This window comes from Jaculus jaculus, chromosome 17 (genome assembly GCF_020740685.1).
Source record: "Jaculus jaculus isolate mJacJac1 chromosome 17, mJacJac1.mat.Y.cur, whole genome shotgun sequence".
NCBI lineage: Eukaryota > Metazoa > Chordata > Mammalia > Rodentia > Dipodidae > Jaculus > Jaculus jaculus.
The window spans coordinates 49,417,467-49,433,741 of record NC_059118.1 but is presented as its reverse complement, the minus strand read 5'-3'; the positions used below and the strand labels follow the sequence as shown (position 1 = coordinate 49,433,741).

The 16,275-nt window shown below is 40.9% G+C and overlaps 1 pseudogene; it reads left to right on the top strand.

The window, feature by feature from the left end:
* The first annotated feature begins 11,722 nt into the window (after window positions 1-11,722).
* Window positions 11,723-16,275, top strand: part of LOC123455529 — a 105,605-nt pseudogene continuing 101,052 nt past the window's right edge.

Here is a 16,275-nt window from a genome sequence, read left to right as displayed (position 1 = left end):
GGGGCTTCGCTGAAAACACTCTTAAGTTATTGATGAGTTTCTAGTAACATGTCTCTGTGAATGCTCTTTCATATTCATTCATATTCTGGTGCCTTTCAAGAAATCCCTCCTGAGTGCTAAAACTTTGGCATAAACCATGTCACCAAAGGCTGTCTGTCCACACCAAAACACAGCAGTGCAAGCAGGGAGGTACTAAGTGCCCATAGGTCCTTGCAGCATGCTCACACATGTGACATGAACAGAGCTCTAGGAACTGACACTGCTTAGGAAAGCCCCTGAGTCCATGAAAGGGTAAACACCTCAGTTTCTGGGAAGAGGGTCAAAATGTGCTACTGGATTCCACTAGCTAAAGTATGACAAGAGAGAAATTGAACTCAAGTAAAGAGAGCTGAGACATTGTCTATAAGAGTCCACTGGAATTTAAAACTTGAAAATTTTTCCCATAAGAAATCTCATACTTTTGATAGGGATTTGCTAAGAAACTACATACGTATTGGTAATGTATGCAAGCTTCTTGTGAAGCAACATACCATTATTTGCTTTTAATTACTGTTCCTCAATCCTTTATGATATAAAATGCCTATTGGCACATTTGACATGCATATCAAAGTGAAATTTAAAATTTTTATCCTTCATTCCAAAGTTTATTTTCCAAAGGAAAGTATTAGTTTTGCATGCAAATTCGTGATCTTTAAATATTCAAATATTTTAAATATTTCTTAAATATTTTAAGCATTTGCTTAAATATTTAAAATGTTTTCTTAACAATTTCCTACTTTATACATTTTTATAGCCAACTGAGAGACTATAGTTGTGGCTATGTGAACTAAAGAAATAAATAGGAAAATAACTATAAATGGATTTTTTACTTTAAAAATGCTGTATTAACTTTGACATTCTTCCCAGTTTTTAATTTCTAATATGGGGGTTACCACAAATTTGCTCTTTCCTTCTTTCTTTTCTTTCTTCTTTCTTTTTCCTTCATTTTTATTTCTTATCTTTCTTTATCTTTCTCTCTTTTCAAGACTATGACTAAGCATGTTATATTTAAGCATAAGCCAGGATTAAAAACAAAGAATAGGTAAGTCCTTCAGTTGTCATGGACAGAAAGCCCTAGAATGCAGTGTGAACCTCACAAGTCATCTCAAGGAAAAAAATAAAGAGAAAAGGGATATGCTTATTTGCATATCAAACCTCAGAAAAAATCCCAGGAAATAGGCAAAAACTTAATAGACTAAAAATTTAGACCTTATATCAGCAACAACCCTTGAAAACACATTTTATCCATGTTGAACCAGAGTCCACAGCAGTATTTAAAACAAGGAGACTCATGTGAGGTTGAAAATCATGTTGGCTTTTTCTCATGTCCTGTGGTGCCCTGTGACCTGTGGTGAGCTGAGTGAACAGGGTGTCATTCAGACAGCCTCTTCCAAGAGCCCTTGCTTATTTGACCTTCCATCTGCACTGGGTCACAACAGAATTTCAAACCACTGTATCCAACCACACTCTGGTCCTCCCTGCTTCTGAGAAGCAGTAGATTTGAAATGGTCTCCCCAACCCCTCAGTCTTTCTGGACCCCTTATCTTGACTATAAATCATCAGGTTAGGAACCTGGGAAAGGACTTGGCTATACCTTGCTCCCTCAGCTTCAGCTGGACACAATATTGCTGCTGAAGTTTTCCTGAATCCCATGACCCCAGCTCCTAGCTTCCTCTTTGCTACCCCAGTTCATGCCCTTTCCATTTTTTTTTAAATTTTTTATTTATTTATTTGAGAGCGACAGACAGAGAGAAAGACAGAGAGAGAGAGAGAGAATGGGCGTGCCAGGGCTTCCAGCCTCTGCAAACGAACTCCAGATGCGTGCGCCCCCTTGTGCATCTGGCTAACGTGGGACCTGGGGAACCAAGCCTCGAACAAGGTCCTTAGGCTTCACAGGCAGGCGCTTAACCGCTAAGCCATCTCTCCAGCCCTCCATTTTGCATCTATAGTCAAGGTCAACTACTGGGCTCCTCTCATCTAACCACATGACTCCTCAGCTGTCACCCTCTCTGTCTATAGGGTAAAGTCCAGATTCTTGGACCAGCATACAAGCCCCACCCCATGGCCTAGGTGTGTGAGTCCTAAAGAAATCATTTCCCATTAGCCCTTCCTCTCTCTCCTTAGTTCTCTTCATGCACACATTTTACTTCAACTGTCCCTAAGGCCCCATCCTGTATGTGGTAAGACAGCTTATCTTTCTAGTCTTGACAGAGTGTGATTGGTTGCTGAGTGCCAGAAAAGGAACACTCAGAAAAGGATGCACCTTGGATGTGGGATCTAAGGGTGTAGGACAGAAGGTACCTGCCCTGCCCGCCAAACCAGCTGTGGGAAGAGCTAACCTACCTCCTTTCATGCTTCCTTCCTTTGTACTTGGTGTTACCTTGCCTCGATCCCTGATTCCGTATTCCCAGTCCTGAGTATTCAATTTCCAATGATTCTCCAAGATTCAATTGTTACTTCTGTTGCAAAAGTTACCTGATGTCTCTATACCTCACCTCACAAAGTAACAACCACTCCTCATGCTATGTTATAATTATTTTCATATGACTGTATCCGTGGTAGATTCGTGACCCTCCAAGGACTCCAAAACACGAGTGCTAGAAGAACATTCCTGTAACTCTCTGTACCAGCAAAGCTATCACATTCTTTGCAGCTCAAAACTGCAGTCAAAAGATTTTCATTATCTTTAAAAGCTTTTGGCTGCCTCAAACATGGAAAACAGATAAGTTGCATGTTCTTGAGAATGAAGGAGTGTGGTCAGCCTCAGGCAAAGAGAGCTGGAGGGCAAGAATGAGAAGGGAGAAGAGATGAAGCACAAATTCTGCTTCCCCAGGAAAAGCAAAGACATTGCTGATCCAAGTTGGGATAAGTAAACAAAGACATGTCACTGCTGAGCATTGAGCTGAAAATGCCAGGCAAGCAGGAAGGATCTTAACTGATATAGGATGTGAATGGTCTGAACGCAATGGATGGGGAACTGGTTGTACATCTTGGGTTTCTATTTCACAGATTGGTAAAGTGTCGTGGGATAGATTAGCTACAATCGATGATCCTCATGACTCAATTCTGAAAGGACAGGCTTGCTCTATGAATAAAAAACAGTGTGCAGCTGAGTGTGGTGGCATATGCCTTTAATCCCAGCACTTGGGAGGCAGAGGTAGGAGGATGGCCGTGAGTTCGAGGCCACCCTGAGACTCCATAGTGAATTTCAGGTCAGCCTGGGCTAGAGTGAGACCTTACCTCGAAAAACCAAAAAAAAAAAAAAAAAACAGTGTGCAAAGAGAAGTATTCATTACTGCTGCTCTGATCTGGTACCCAAAAAGTGGTTGTGTGGTTAGTAACCTGGAGTATGTCTTAGTACTAGTACTTAGTATGTCCTCTTCCTTTTCAGGCAACAATACAGAATCTCACACAGTGAATGGTAGAGTCAGGCCTGAAGCCAGGCTTCTCCATCTCTGCACTAGGCCGTAAGTCAGTGTGGATGGTTTTCTTTCCACCTTACCTTTCAGTGGGTTATCGCATTCTGTATTCTAATTTACAATCTGCTTCATAATCTTTCCTTAGAAGGAGGGGCTTAAAGCTTAAACAAATAATTATGAAATGCTGAACTGATCTGGCTGCCTTTAAGAAAAATTCGAGTAGAGGTAAATTCCTTTTCTGCCAAGGATCAAGAATCACAAAGCTCTTTAGCAAAGGCAATTCAGTGGTGAAAAGGTTGGTATTTAGGACAAATGATGCTGTAACAATTGAATGTCCACATGGTAAAAACAAAACAAAACACTTCAACCTAGACCTTTCCCTTCGACAAAGCTTATCTTAAAGCAGATAACAGACTTGAAAGCAAACTAAAAAAATATAAAAATTTAAGAATAAAACATATAATACCTATACTTTATTGGATTTGGTGATGTGTTTTTAAATACTACACCAAAATATAATCAATGAAAGATTCCAGCATAGATTATCATCCACAATTATACCATATCTGTGTGAAGTCCCACTCTCCAGTCTATAAAAAAATATGGTGTGAGGAAGGGGCATGGACTGTCAGGCTCCTTCAAAAGATGAGGGCTTTAGTCAGAACTGTGCAAGTAATTAGTTATATATCTCAGGTGAGTAACTTTTCTGTGCTTCAATGACTTTGTCTAGAAAATGGTGACTAACAATAATGTCCCCTCAGAGCATTATGGATAAAATTATGTAGGAAAATATTTTATCATTCATTGGCTATAATTTTGGTACAGTTAGTAGGTATGGAGAGATTTTAAAATCATAGATTCCTGAGGTCTTTTCATAAGCTTTCATTATACAGAGATTCTGATTCATCACATCTGAGGGAGGGCCCAGAAGGCCATGTTTTCACATTTCCCTTGTGAAAAGTGCAAAGCTTCCCTGAAGCACATCCCCAGGAGTCTAAGTTAGTGATACACTGTTGTGAGTGGTAAGATCATTCATAGCTATGTCATGCATGTGTGTTCCTTTTCTATAACATGAATTTCCACCTTTTCAGAGGCTTTCACCAAGGAAATAGGAATGGCATAACAGCAATAGGAGGTACGAGAAGGGACTTGAGAAGGCATGTTAAGGTTCTTGAGAAAGACTCTGGAGTGGGCCTTGGGACAGGTTGAGGGTCAAGTGCTAAGTTTTCTATACTGTGGCTTCCATGCAATATTGTTCTCAGTCACAGTGATTATAACAACCTCTTATGTTTTCACACTAAGTCATGCTATTTTCTAAAAGCCTGAAAAATTTCATCCTATTATCTGTCATTCCAAGTCATCCCCTTCTCTCACTGCCTCTACATCATGGCCTAGAGGAGGTATGGAGAAGATGTCCTCTGCAGGCAGCTTGAGCAAGCTGATTTTAATGGTAAAGAAACTCTTCTGGAAAAACACATTTAGATGAAGTATTTCATTCCTGCTAATGTATTAAATTGTCCTAAGGGTCTGCCTACAACCAGATGAAGGAAAACAGACTAAGTGATCTTGTCCCCAACTACTATGTTCGCCACAAGACTGTTCCATTTCATTACTACTAAACACTAACTTACTATCTACATGGGAAATTGGGACATGATAAAATTATACCTAAATTTCATGCAAAAGTTGTTTTCTGGTAGTTTTCTATGAACCAAAAAAGCAATGGAGGAGAGAATTATTCCAATTCTTAAAAATTGAATGAGTTTTTTAATGAAAAGAATAAAAATCAGTAAGTATGTGGAATTTGATTCTGAGCTCTATAACTATGTGACCTTGGGCAAGGTACTTAACCACTCTGGACCCTAATTAGGCCTTCTTTTATATTGGGGAACATAACACTTAGTAATGAGCATCTTTCTGTGTTACCTCTTTTCACTCATTCTTTCCCTGTTTGTCTATTTCATGGAGGTAGTTTTTTCAGCAGGTCCTGTGAGTGGTAAATAGAGAAAGGAATGACTGGAGTGGTGTGCTCATATTTGTCCACTATGAAAATAGGCTCAAAAAGAATGGAAGGGTGGGGGGAGATATCACTCTGGATGGAAGAGATTGGTTTCAAACATGCATGGACATTTCAGGGAAACCAAGATTTCAAGCTTTCTCATGTATATAAGCTATTTTTTCTTTCATTCCTTTTCAGAATAACCCCATAGCTCTCTGCACACAGATTACATAAATACCATAAATGCTGATGGTACAAGAATGGTTTGAGGAAAGACAGTGCTAGGGAGTAAAGCCTACAGTGGTGAGAGTGCAGAGGAACACAGGTGATGACTCAGAAAAAAAAGAAAGCTACCAGAGGCCTGTGTCTGTTGACTTTGCTCTAACAGAACAGGTACTATGTCTGCCTATGTTTGGTTCTGTTTCCTATAAGATTGGCTGAGATGCTGAGGTTGGGGTGGAGGGAGGAACCTGCACATTAACCTTTATGTTCAGGGTTAAGTCATCTAGTTACTCTATTCACATTCTCCTGGTGAAGAAACAATCCTGAAACCCTGTAACAAGTGTAGGGTGCTACAAAGTGTAGCAAGTAGTATCTAAGAATAGAAGGGTGATGTCTGCAATCCTAACAAAGAGAGTTAGAGGCAGAAGGACCAGGAGTCTGAGGTCAGCCTCAGACATATAGTAACTTAGAGGCCAGCTTGGGATACATAAGACCTTGTCTAAAAATAGACTAACATTGGGCTGGAAAGATAGTTTGGCAGTTAAAGTGCTTGTCTACCAAACCTAACAATACAAGTTCAATTCTCCAGTACCCACATAAAGCCAGATGCACAAAGTGTTGTATGCATCTGGAATTTGGTTGCAGTGGCTAGAGGCCCTAGCAGACCCATTTTCTCTATGTCTGTCTCTCTTCTATCTCTCTGTTTGAAAATAAATAAACTTTAAAAAATAAGCTAACATTGAAAACAGCATAAAAATATATATTTTTTCATTGCTTACAAAAATGTACCACATAATTCATTTTGAAAATAATATGCAGTACCTAAGCTTCCTCACTAAAGCTATGATGAATTCAAGAGTATAAGAGGATCAATATTTTGGATTTCATTGTGTCCACTGATGTGCAGTGAATCATAAAATAATTTAGGTTATTATTACTTGTACTACCAGAATATCTTTCTCTCTCTCTCTCTCTCTCTCTCTCTTTCTCTCTTTTCCCTCCCCCCTTTACCTTTAGGTCTTGCTCAATTTGAAGTACTCTCATTGTTCTGATACATATATAATAATACATCATATATTTCTTTTTCTGCTAGATCATGTACCTCATAATATTCTGTGAATAGCCATTAGTTTTAAATTAATAATCTAAAGACTAACTGGAGTTATTCTCCCTAACAACAACAAGACAAAAAATACCCACCAGAGTTGATTGCCCCCCAAAAGAGACTTTGTCCTTTGTTTGCAATTATGTTGAGTTGGAAGACTTCTTGAGCACTGTGGACCATATTATTCCACAAGTCAACTCCAAGGAACACTTAATACCCTCCAGAAATCTTGAATAATTCCATAGGGCATAGAAGATGCTATCAACTTTTTTTTTAATCACTTTGCAGTTCCAATTTCATGACCTGTGAAACACAGTAAAATGGAATCTTCTGCCTCGATGTGTTGAGAATTCAAAGAAATACAACATGACCACTGTGGCCTGTGTGCTCCTGTCAGGTCTGGTTTTGTATTATACTTAAGTAGTGAAGCCTTGGTTTGCCAATGTCTGTAAAGGACTGGTCAAGCTTGTTCCAGAGGCATTATTTAGTATTCAGTCAGTCCAGAATTTTTAGACATGTTTCTCAGAAACCCTTTATCCGGAGACAAATTTGCATCTAGACAGGATAGCATTTGGATATTTCAACTTACAGAAAAAAAAAATAAGAACTTAATGTACATTTTCCCAAGTCATAATGGAAAATCTTGACAACTTAGTCTAACTTGTTCATAAAATAGAAAAAAAAAAACATGCTCAATTCTTTTCTAAGAGATCAAAGGGCTGTTCAAAATAAACAGAAGGTTTGACTTTTAGAGGTAGCATCTAAACTACTTATGTGGTTTGATACTTGCTTGGTAGGATGAAACGATTCTACAATGCTTTTCATAAATGGCCAAGAGTATAGATGACTTCAAGGAATATCAATTGAAAAAAACCACTATAGATCTCATTAACTTGGCAGTATCACTTCAAGATTTATTTAGTTATTTTCTTTAACACTATTCCCTTTCACTCACACTTTCTCCTCTGACATAAATTCTCCAGGAAGTTGTGTTGGAATCTGCAATCCATTGACACCTTTTCCAAGAAACTGGGTTATAAAGAAGTCTAGTGGTGATGCCAGAAATAAAACCATAATGCTAATTCTGCATGATGAAGTTTAAATTGTGTTTTCAGGGCTGGAGAGATGGTTCGACATGTAAGAGCCCATGCCACCCAAGTATGAGGGCCCAAGAGGGCCTGATTCACCCTGATTTCAATTTTCCAGCTTCTACATAAATAGCTGGTCACAAACGCATGTATCACAAGTTCCATGGGAAGACTGGAGAGGAGGTGAGGCTTGCAAAACATCAGCACTGGAAAATAGAATGCACAGTGCTATGTGCTTGCTCTGCATGGAGAGCATGCATCTATACACACATAAGCACGCCACACAAACTACACTACACACACACATACATATCAAAATACTGTTTTCAACGCCAGAGCTTTAGACTCCCTGTTCCTCTCTCCCATGCTACTGACCCTCTAAAGCTCTATAAAAATCCCAGTCCTGGGGATATGAGGCATGTCCTACCTGTCACAGCCTTTTTTTTTTCTGTAAGCACTGAACATTTCTGGAAGATTTCTTTCTCTCCTTCCAGGGCAACTAGCTAGGCAGGAAGACACTATACTAAGTACACTTTCTGAAGAGGGTCATTAAAAGGCTCAATCAAGTTTTCCACCTCATACTCCAAAGCCTTTGTTCTTAAGAGTGGATCCTAACATTACAGACTACACTATGACAGGTCTTTGTATCCCTAAGTAATGATGCATAGGGCTTTAGTGGCAAACAAGACACCTACACTTCCTTCTCAACATCACCAAAGCCCTTTCCATCCCACGAGTCACATATTTGCTTTACAATGGAAATGCGCAGTTGTAGAAACACAACTGGCTGGCACAATGAATGCCTGGACAATATGGGCTTTGAAAAAGGCAGAAAATTTCCCAGTTAGCATTCCTCAGGTTACACACACTTGTTTGGTCCTACAAACAGTGAGTATAGGTTATCTGCTGCCCTCTTTTGAATTTTTGGGCACACTGCACTCAGAAATGGGACCAGCTGTCTCAGAAAGATCTCTCTCTCTCCCTCTCTCTCTCTCTCTCTCTCTCTCTCTCTCTCTCTCTCTCTCTCTCTCTGTGGTGTGTGTGTGTGTGTGTGTGTGTGTGTGTGGGTGGGTGGGTGGGTGGGTGGCGGGTGGTGAGTGGGTAGGGAGGGGGCAGCTAATCAAATGCTAGAATGTACTATAGCCCTCCCTTTGAGAACCACCTTCTCTGCTGCTGATTTCAGTGAAAGTAAACCCTGTTTTCCAAAGATGCAAAGGAATTAAAAGACATGCAATTGCCTTCTTCATTCTTTTTTTCACCTTTACTGAAGAAGTGCACTATGCACTTTGACTCATTGATATACATATCCATTGTGAAATGATTGCCATAGTCAAGATAATTAACAATATTCAGCACCTTGCATCCTTATGATGTGTGTGTTAAAATACTTAATGTCTACCTTCGTGTGTGTGTGTGTGTGTGTGTGTGTGTGTGTGTGTGAGTGTGAGTGTGCGCGCGCGCACACGCGCGCTCATATTAGGGAGTATCGGTATGGGTTGCATGCATATGTATGTGCATGTGGATGCTGGAGGTTGACCTTGGGTGTTTTTCTCAATTGCTCTTCAGTTTACTTACGGAAGCAGGGTCTCTCACTTGAACCAAGAGCTAACTTTGGGTAGTCTAGCTAGCCAGCTTGCCCTGCAGATTCTCTGTCTCCTGTGCCCTAGGATGACAGATAGTTACCACGTCCACCTGGTATGTGCATGGGTCATGAAGATCTGAGCTCCTCCTGTACTGTACACATTGGGCCATCTCTCCAGTTCCCAAATTTACCATTTCAAATTCAGTCAAGTGAAAAAGGCTGCTAGGGGTCTCATGAGCCTTATATCAAGTCAATTCATTTTTAAAATAAGATTTCATTTTGTTCATGCTTCTTCTGCTGCCAAAAGACACAGAACTTCTCTGCAGAGCCATGTTTGGGATTCATGTCCCCAATATACCTTTATTGGGAAACTGGATGGTGCAGAGATCCAGTGGTGCTCCCAGAGATAAAACCCTAAATTCCAGCCCTGTGAGTGGTAGTCAGCATACTGAATACTACTTACCTGGGAACGCACTTGTTCTACAGAACTGAAGCTTCATATTTTTCCATCAACATCTGCCTGTTCCTCACCCTGTATCCCAACCAACAGTCCAAGTTCTACTTTCATGATTCTTATACTTTAAAATTCCACGTGTACATGGGATCATATAGTATTTGTCTTTCTGTATCTGGATGTCTTCATTTAGCATAATGCTTTTCAGGCTCAGCCATGTCCTCACATAGGGCAAGATTTCCTTATTGTTTATGGCTGAATACTATGCTGATCTATACATTCACATATGGATTCAGCTATAGATGCACACCACATTGTATTTATACATTCACCGAATACATTTAGGTTGTCTCCATATCTTGGCCATTGTATATAAATTCTTTCCTAATCTTCACCAGTTCATCAACCCAGAAGGTGTTTTTTTTAATTAATTAATTTATTTTTTAATTAATTAATTAATTAATTTTTTTAATTAATTAATTTATTTGAGAGCAACAGACACAGAGAGAAAGACAGATAGAGGGAGAGAGAGAGAATGGGCCCGCCAGGGCTTCCAGCCTCTGCAAACGAACTCCAGATGCGTGCGTCCCCTTGTGCATCTGCCTAACATGGGACCTGGGGAACCGAGCCCCGAACCAGGGTCCTTAGGCTTCACAGGCAAGCGCTTAACCACTAAGCCATCTCTCCAGCCCTGGTATATTCTTATCCTAAATGCCCACATGCAGTGGTGAAGAAGATACTGGGAAGGATACACACACCAGTGAGTGTTTCACGGGCCTTTCTAGCTATGCTCTCTGTGGTGGGTGAGATCTTTGCTGGGCTAATGCTCATTAGGACATGGGAAGTCCTTGCAGAAAGTTGGACCTGCTGTGTTAGCACAGCTCTGCAGCATAGCTCCTTCCCCTTCTCACCTCCCCATTCTTCTCCTAATCAGCTGCTCTCTGCTGTGGTGCCAGATTCTTCAGTAACCATGGAGCTCTTTCCCCAGACTCTCTCTGACCACATCTACCCTTCACCCTCAAGTGCATGGCCATTGCCACTACTGCTTCTTCATATCAAATGAGTTGGTGGGAGAGCAGGAGCAGGGCAACATCAAATAGTCAATTGCCACTTTTGTCAAGATCGCTGGAAGTTATTTTCAAGACAAGAAGATGAGGATAATGTGCTGCTGGGGAAAATCATGGCAGGACTGTGTCTGAGAATGAGCCATTTCACAAAATTGGCTTGTCTTTTCCTATGGCAATTTCTCATGCTCCTTCTTAGACCTGGTCATAAAACACCATTCTCCTTCAGCCCATATCTTTCCATCTTATATAGAATAGGGCTACTCTCAAACCATGGAGATAGAGGGATGGTCTCATTGCAGCTCCTAGTAGGAACAAGAATGGATGACCTATCCACTGGCTACCAAAAGAATGCTGGAATTGTCTGAAAGCTCTATCAGGCCACTGGAACATTAAAATGTACCACAAATACAGACACCCTGTACTTTCAAACACTTGGGGCAAATGCCCATCCGTGCCATGACTAGCTTCCTAGTCATGTAGTTCATGAAGCTGAATAAGGTGCATGCTTAATGTTCAGTTACCACAGTCTGGAAATTCTTAGTAACTTGTGAACAAGAAGCCTATCTGCATAGGCCACACAGAATATCTTTCCTGTCCTGCCCAGAAGCAAGGAAGAGGTCAATCCTGATGTAGATTATTTCTCATCCAGAAGGTGGGTAATCGACTATTTATTTTAGGCATGGAGTGGTTTGGGGTTCTCGGCAACTGTTGTAGCCCTTTTAGCTGGTGTGCTGGCTTACAAGGGCAATGCTGCATGGCCGGCTGGCAGCTTCTGTCTCAGGGCTGCAAGCTCTGTCAGTTTCAAAAAGAGGAAGTTTCCATGGAGAACAGTATGATGTGCCTGGAGAAATCGTCACAGCAGGTGGGAAGACACTGAGAAATTCTGCACAGGAAAATAGTTCCATAGGAAGAGTGGCTCACCAGCAGATCCCAGGAGAATCCTGATGTATCTAGAAAGGAGAGACAAGAAATCCTGTTTCTTCCAGATTCTTCCTTTTCAACTGAAGTGGTAAGACCCCTAGTGTATACTCAGCTGGAGATTTTTTTGTTTGTTTGTTTCCAATGGTTTACTCCAAATTCTTCCAGAGCTTTTGTAGAAAAGCATAATATAGACATACTTTATTTTTTGCAATGATACATCCTGTCGTATAGCTCCTGCTAACATTTGGTTGGCAGGGTGAATATGTGGATATATAGACATATATCATCACAGTCACATATAATAGCATTTATTGAGTATCCATTGCCATATTACATGCTACAAACAAACAGATGAGAACATACATAAGAATTTAATGACAAAGAGAATAATACTCTTTCTATTCAATTCAACTTGCCAAATGAAAAAACAAAAACAACAACAAAAAGACTTTCTACTTCCTCCTTGCTCCTGCTGTCTGGTGGCAAGAAATACCTCTAAAATGTATAAAGCTCTTATCTTCATTCATTCCCCAAAGAATAATACATCAGTCAGAGCTCTGGTGCTGTTTTAATAATGTACAATTTACAATTCATTGGTTACCAAGCACTCACAGTATAATTAATTTTACAGACCTGTTCAGCAAATCCACATGGCTTTGTACAATATGGGGGGAGGCAGTGTCAAGGGAAGGGGGTTGGGAGGGGAGGACAAAGGGAGAAAGCCATCTTCACTCCTCTTTCCAAGTAGCTGAGCCCTGCACCAGCTGTTCAGATTGGCAAACATAGATTCTTAGGGGTTCCATATTCAGCCTCCTGGGAAGACCACCGTGAGAAGCCCGGTCTGGTCACCTAATCACATAGCCAGGAAAGCATCTCTTCTTTTGAAAAGAAGGGATTCACATTCCCTCTGAACTATGCCCTTCCACAGATTAGACTGATGTGGCCTGGAATCTCTCTCTCCCTCCCAGGGTGTGTAACATATGCTGGAATACCAAGGACAGTGAGGTCAGGGACACAAGGATTCCTCCCCTCTACTTTTTTCACTCACTCCCACCAAGACGCATCATTTAGTTGAAGAGAAGCCACAGAAAATTCTTAAAGTCAAGTGAATATGTGAGTCAACTTTTTATTCATTTCCCTGTCAACAACAAAATTTTGTTCTTTTTAATAGTTGAATCAAACTCTCTCTCTCTCCCTCTCTCCCTCTCTCTCTCTCTCTCTCCACACACACACACACACACACACACACACACACACACGCACGCACACACACACACACACAGATACAATGAATTTTTGCATCTATTCATCGGTTCGTGGACATGTAGACAGATTCTATAATGGCTGTTATGAACAACGCTGTAATAAGATCTTGGATTTGACATGTATAACATTATGTATAAACACACACCCAACAGCAAGAAACTAGAAGCAAGAGTATTTTGGAACCCATGGAGGGGGCCACAGCAAAAATGCAGGTTTGTAAAGGGAGATGACTATGGGCAAATTACATGATACACTAGAATGAAAATGTTTTCATGAAACCCATTGCTATGTGTAATGAATATATGCTAATCAAAATAAAATTAAATTTTGAAAATCTCTGCTCTGACACTTTTGGATTTCTCACATATAGTTTTTTAATTTAGAATCAGAGTCTCACATGGACTCTGCTCAGTTGTTCTCTGCTGTCCTTTAACTGGTACAATGGCTGAATGCACTTCTGGTGGTCCCTAAAGTTAGTTTTTTCTCCTTGTTGTGCTTTGCATTCAACCCCACAGGATGAAACTTGCAACTATAGGCCACAGCTCTTACCCAGCGTACTGCACTGCACACTACAGGAGAGAGCTCCCATTCAGTTCACCACACTGCACACTATAGGCCAGAGCTCCCACTCAGCCCACCATGTTGCAAAGGTCGATGCAGAATGGAGACAAAGGCTTAAATTAGACCATGATTTTGTCACTTTATAGCTGTTGAACTGGGAAAACCCTTTTAACCCTCTAAAGATTTAGTTTATTCATCAATAGAATTGAAATCGTATAACAGAGACTAGGAAAAGGACTGAAAGAGGTGATTGGTATGAAGTTTTCAGCTCAGGTCTTGTTTGAGATAGATGTATACAGTAATTGGTCACTATTTTGTTCATACCCTTCAGTCACAATTGGTCATTTTGCCATGCTTGGCTTTTGTTCTTCTTAGCAGCCCAGACAATTACCATGGGTAAGTGAATCCCTGTTGCTTAATTATGAGCTAGGCTTCCCACCAAGTGCCATGTTGCCTTGGTAAATGGGGAGACAAAGGTCTTTGTCCAAGTCTGAGGTGGAATTTCCTGACACAATCCCATTCTGAGTAGCTTCTTGTTTGGAATTCCAGATAGGGCGGTTGACAAAGGTGGGGCATCATTTTCATTAGTTCCTTTCTATAAGCACATTAAATATCCTCCAGACACAAGATCACACACAAGACATGCCTCAGCCTTGGAAGGAGGCATATTTAGTATCAAGAAGTGACGGGTCAAAGACAGGAAGCAAACCATAAAGGACCACCCTTGCCTTTCATGGGCATCCACAGTGGAGGAGGAGACACTTTCGTAAAGACTAGAAGTCCCCAAGAGAAATCATTGATGTGGAACACAGCAGCTTATATACATTGGGGTTTATAATTTCCTGAGCATGCTTTGAAATTGTTTGCCTATGTTCATTCTCATAATCATGATTTCTGTTCTTATGTTACAGATAAGGAAGGGGGCACAGAAAGGGTTAAGTCCAAGGGAACTAGAAAGTCTGCTTTCCTATAATCATCCCTGGAGTAAGCTTGGTAGTTCCATGAGTTACTGTCCAGGATCACCTGATTAGGTTTTCTACCTGGGATTGAGGCTTCCATTAACAATGGCTTAAAATACTAATGTGCAAGTATACATTATAAAAATTTTAGCTGAAATCCTGGGGAGAGATAAAAGAATATTCATAATCCAAGAACATAGGGTTGAGGTGAGGGAGGTAAAAGAAACCACAGGCTTGAGACCAACCTTGAGCCTCACTTGAGACCAATCCCTGTGGTAGCCCTCAAGGGAGGGAAAAAGTGTTCATAACCATGTGCCCCTTTATAAGTAGCTCTTTTCAGTGGGAACCAGCAAAGGGCTTTGTATTTCTGCTTTACCCAAATGCTGTGTCTGAGGCAACAAGCTTCCACGTAGAGGACAGTGAAAGAGAATGAAAAGCTAGCTGTAAAAACAGTCACAAGCTGGGAACACAGACTATAAGGCCCTGTAGGAATCAAGGCCACCCATTGCAGGGACTGAATACTCTTCCTCCCATGGGTACCATTGTTTCTTTCTTCCATATCCCTCATTTCTTAACCTAGCTGTACCATTTTTTCCTCTTGCTATCATTACTGCTTTTGCTTCATTCAGGTTTCAAATTCTCACAGTGGCCTCCTGTCACTGCTCTACCCCCAGTATCACTTTCTAGTATGTGAATCCGTGACTCATAGAAAAATCAAAGGTTCCCAGATTGCCATTTTCTGCACAGTTTTACAGGTGCTATACAGTCCAAGGATATGCTGTCCGTACTGGGATACCTCACCTACTAGAATCAATAGGCAGTGTGGTGTCACATGTCACAAGACAAGGGCCTTGATGATACTGTTTCTCTGGTGGCTGTCAGCAGGTCCACCTCACCAAAGAGATTTTGCTCAAGAATGCCTTGCAAATGATCCTGGTATTTCTCTGGATCCAAGCTTCCAGGGTGTATGTGTGTATGTGCTCACACTTCTGGGACTTGAGATTAAATCAGCAGTGAAAACATAAAAGTCAAATTTAGTGGTGCATGCCTGTAATTCCAGCACCTAGGGGGTAGAGGCAAGGAATCTCTGGGGTTCACTAGTTAGCTAGTCTAGCTAAATCTGTAAGTTCTAGATTCAGCAAAAGACTCTCTCTCAAAATAATAAGGCAGAGAGCAGCATCCAACATTTATGCCTGCCCCCCACATGTCCACACATTGACATTCACATGCACACATTCAAATACACATGCATATGCACACATACACTATACACATGTACACATAAACATACAACAAGAAAATAAATATGGCTGTCAGACCCTCACCAAGACCCATAAAATGCAATGTATGAGGTCAAGCTCCTGATACAGGTGTGTTCTTGTCCAGATAGTTCTAAATGGGCCATTGTGCACAACTCTTCCTCAGGTAGGTTGTCTGTGACACTTGGCCACACATTAGAATCACTAGTGAGCTTCAATCAAAGCAGGTGCCTTGGTCTCATGCCTGGAGATTCTGATTTTGTAAGTCGGTTTGGGTCTTACCAATAAGAACCTCATGGTCCCCTAGAAAATTCTGCCATGCTATCAAGGGTGA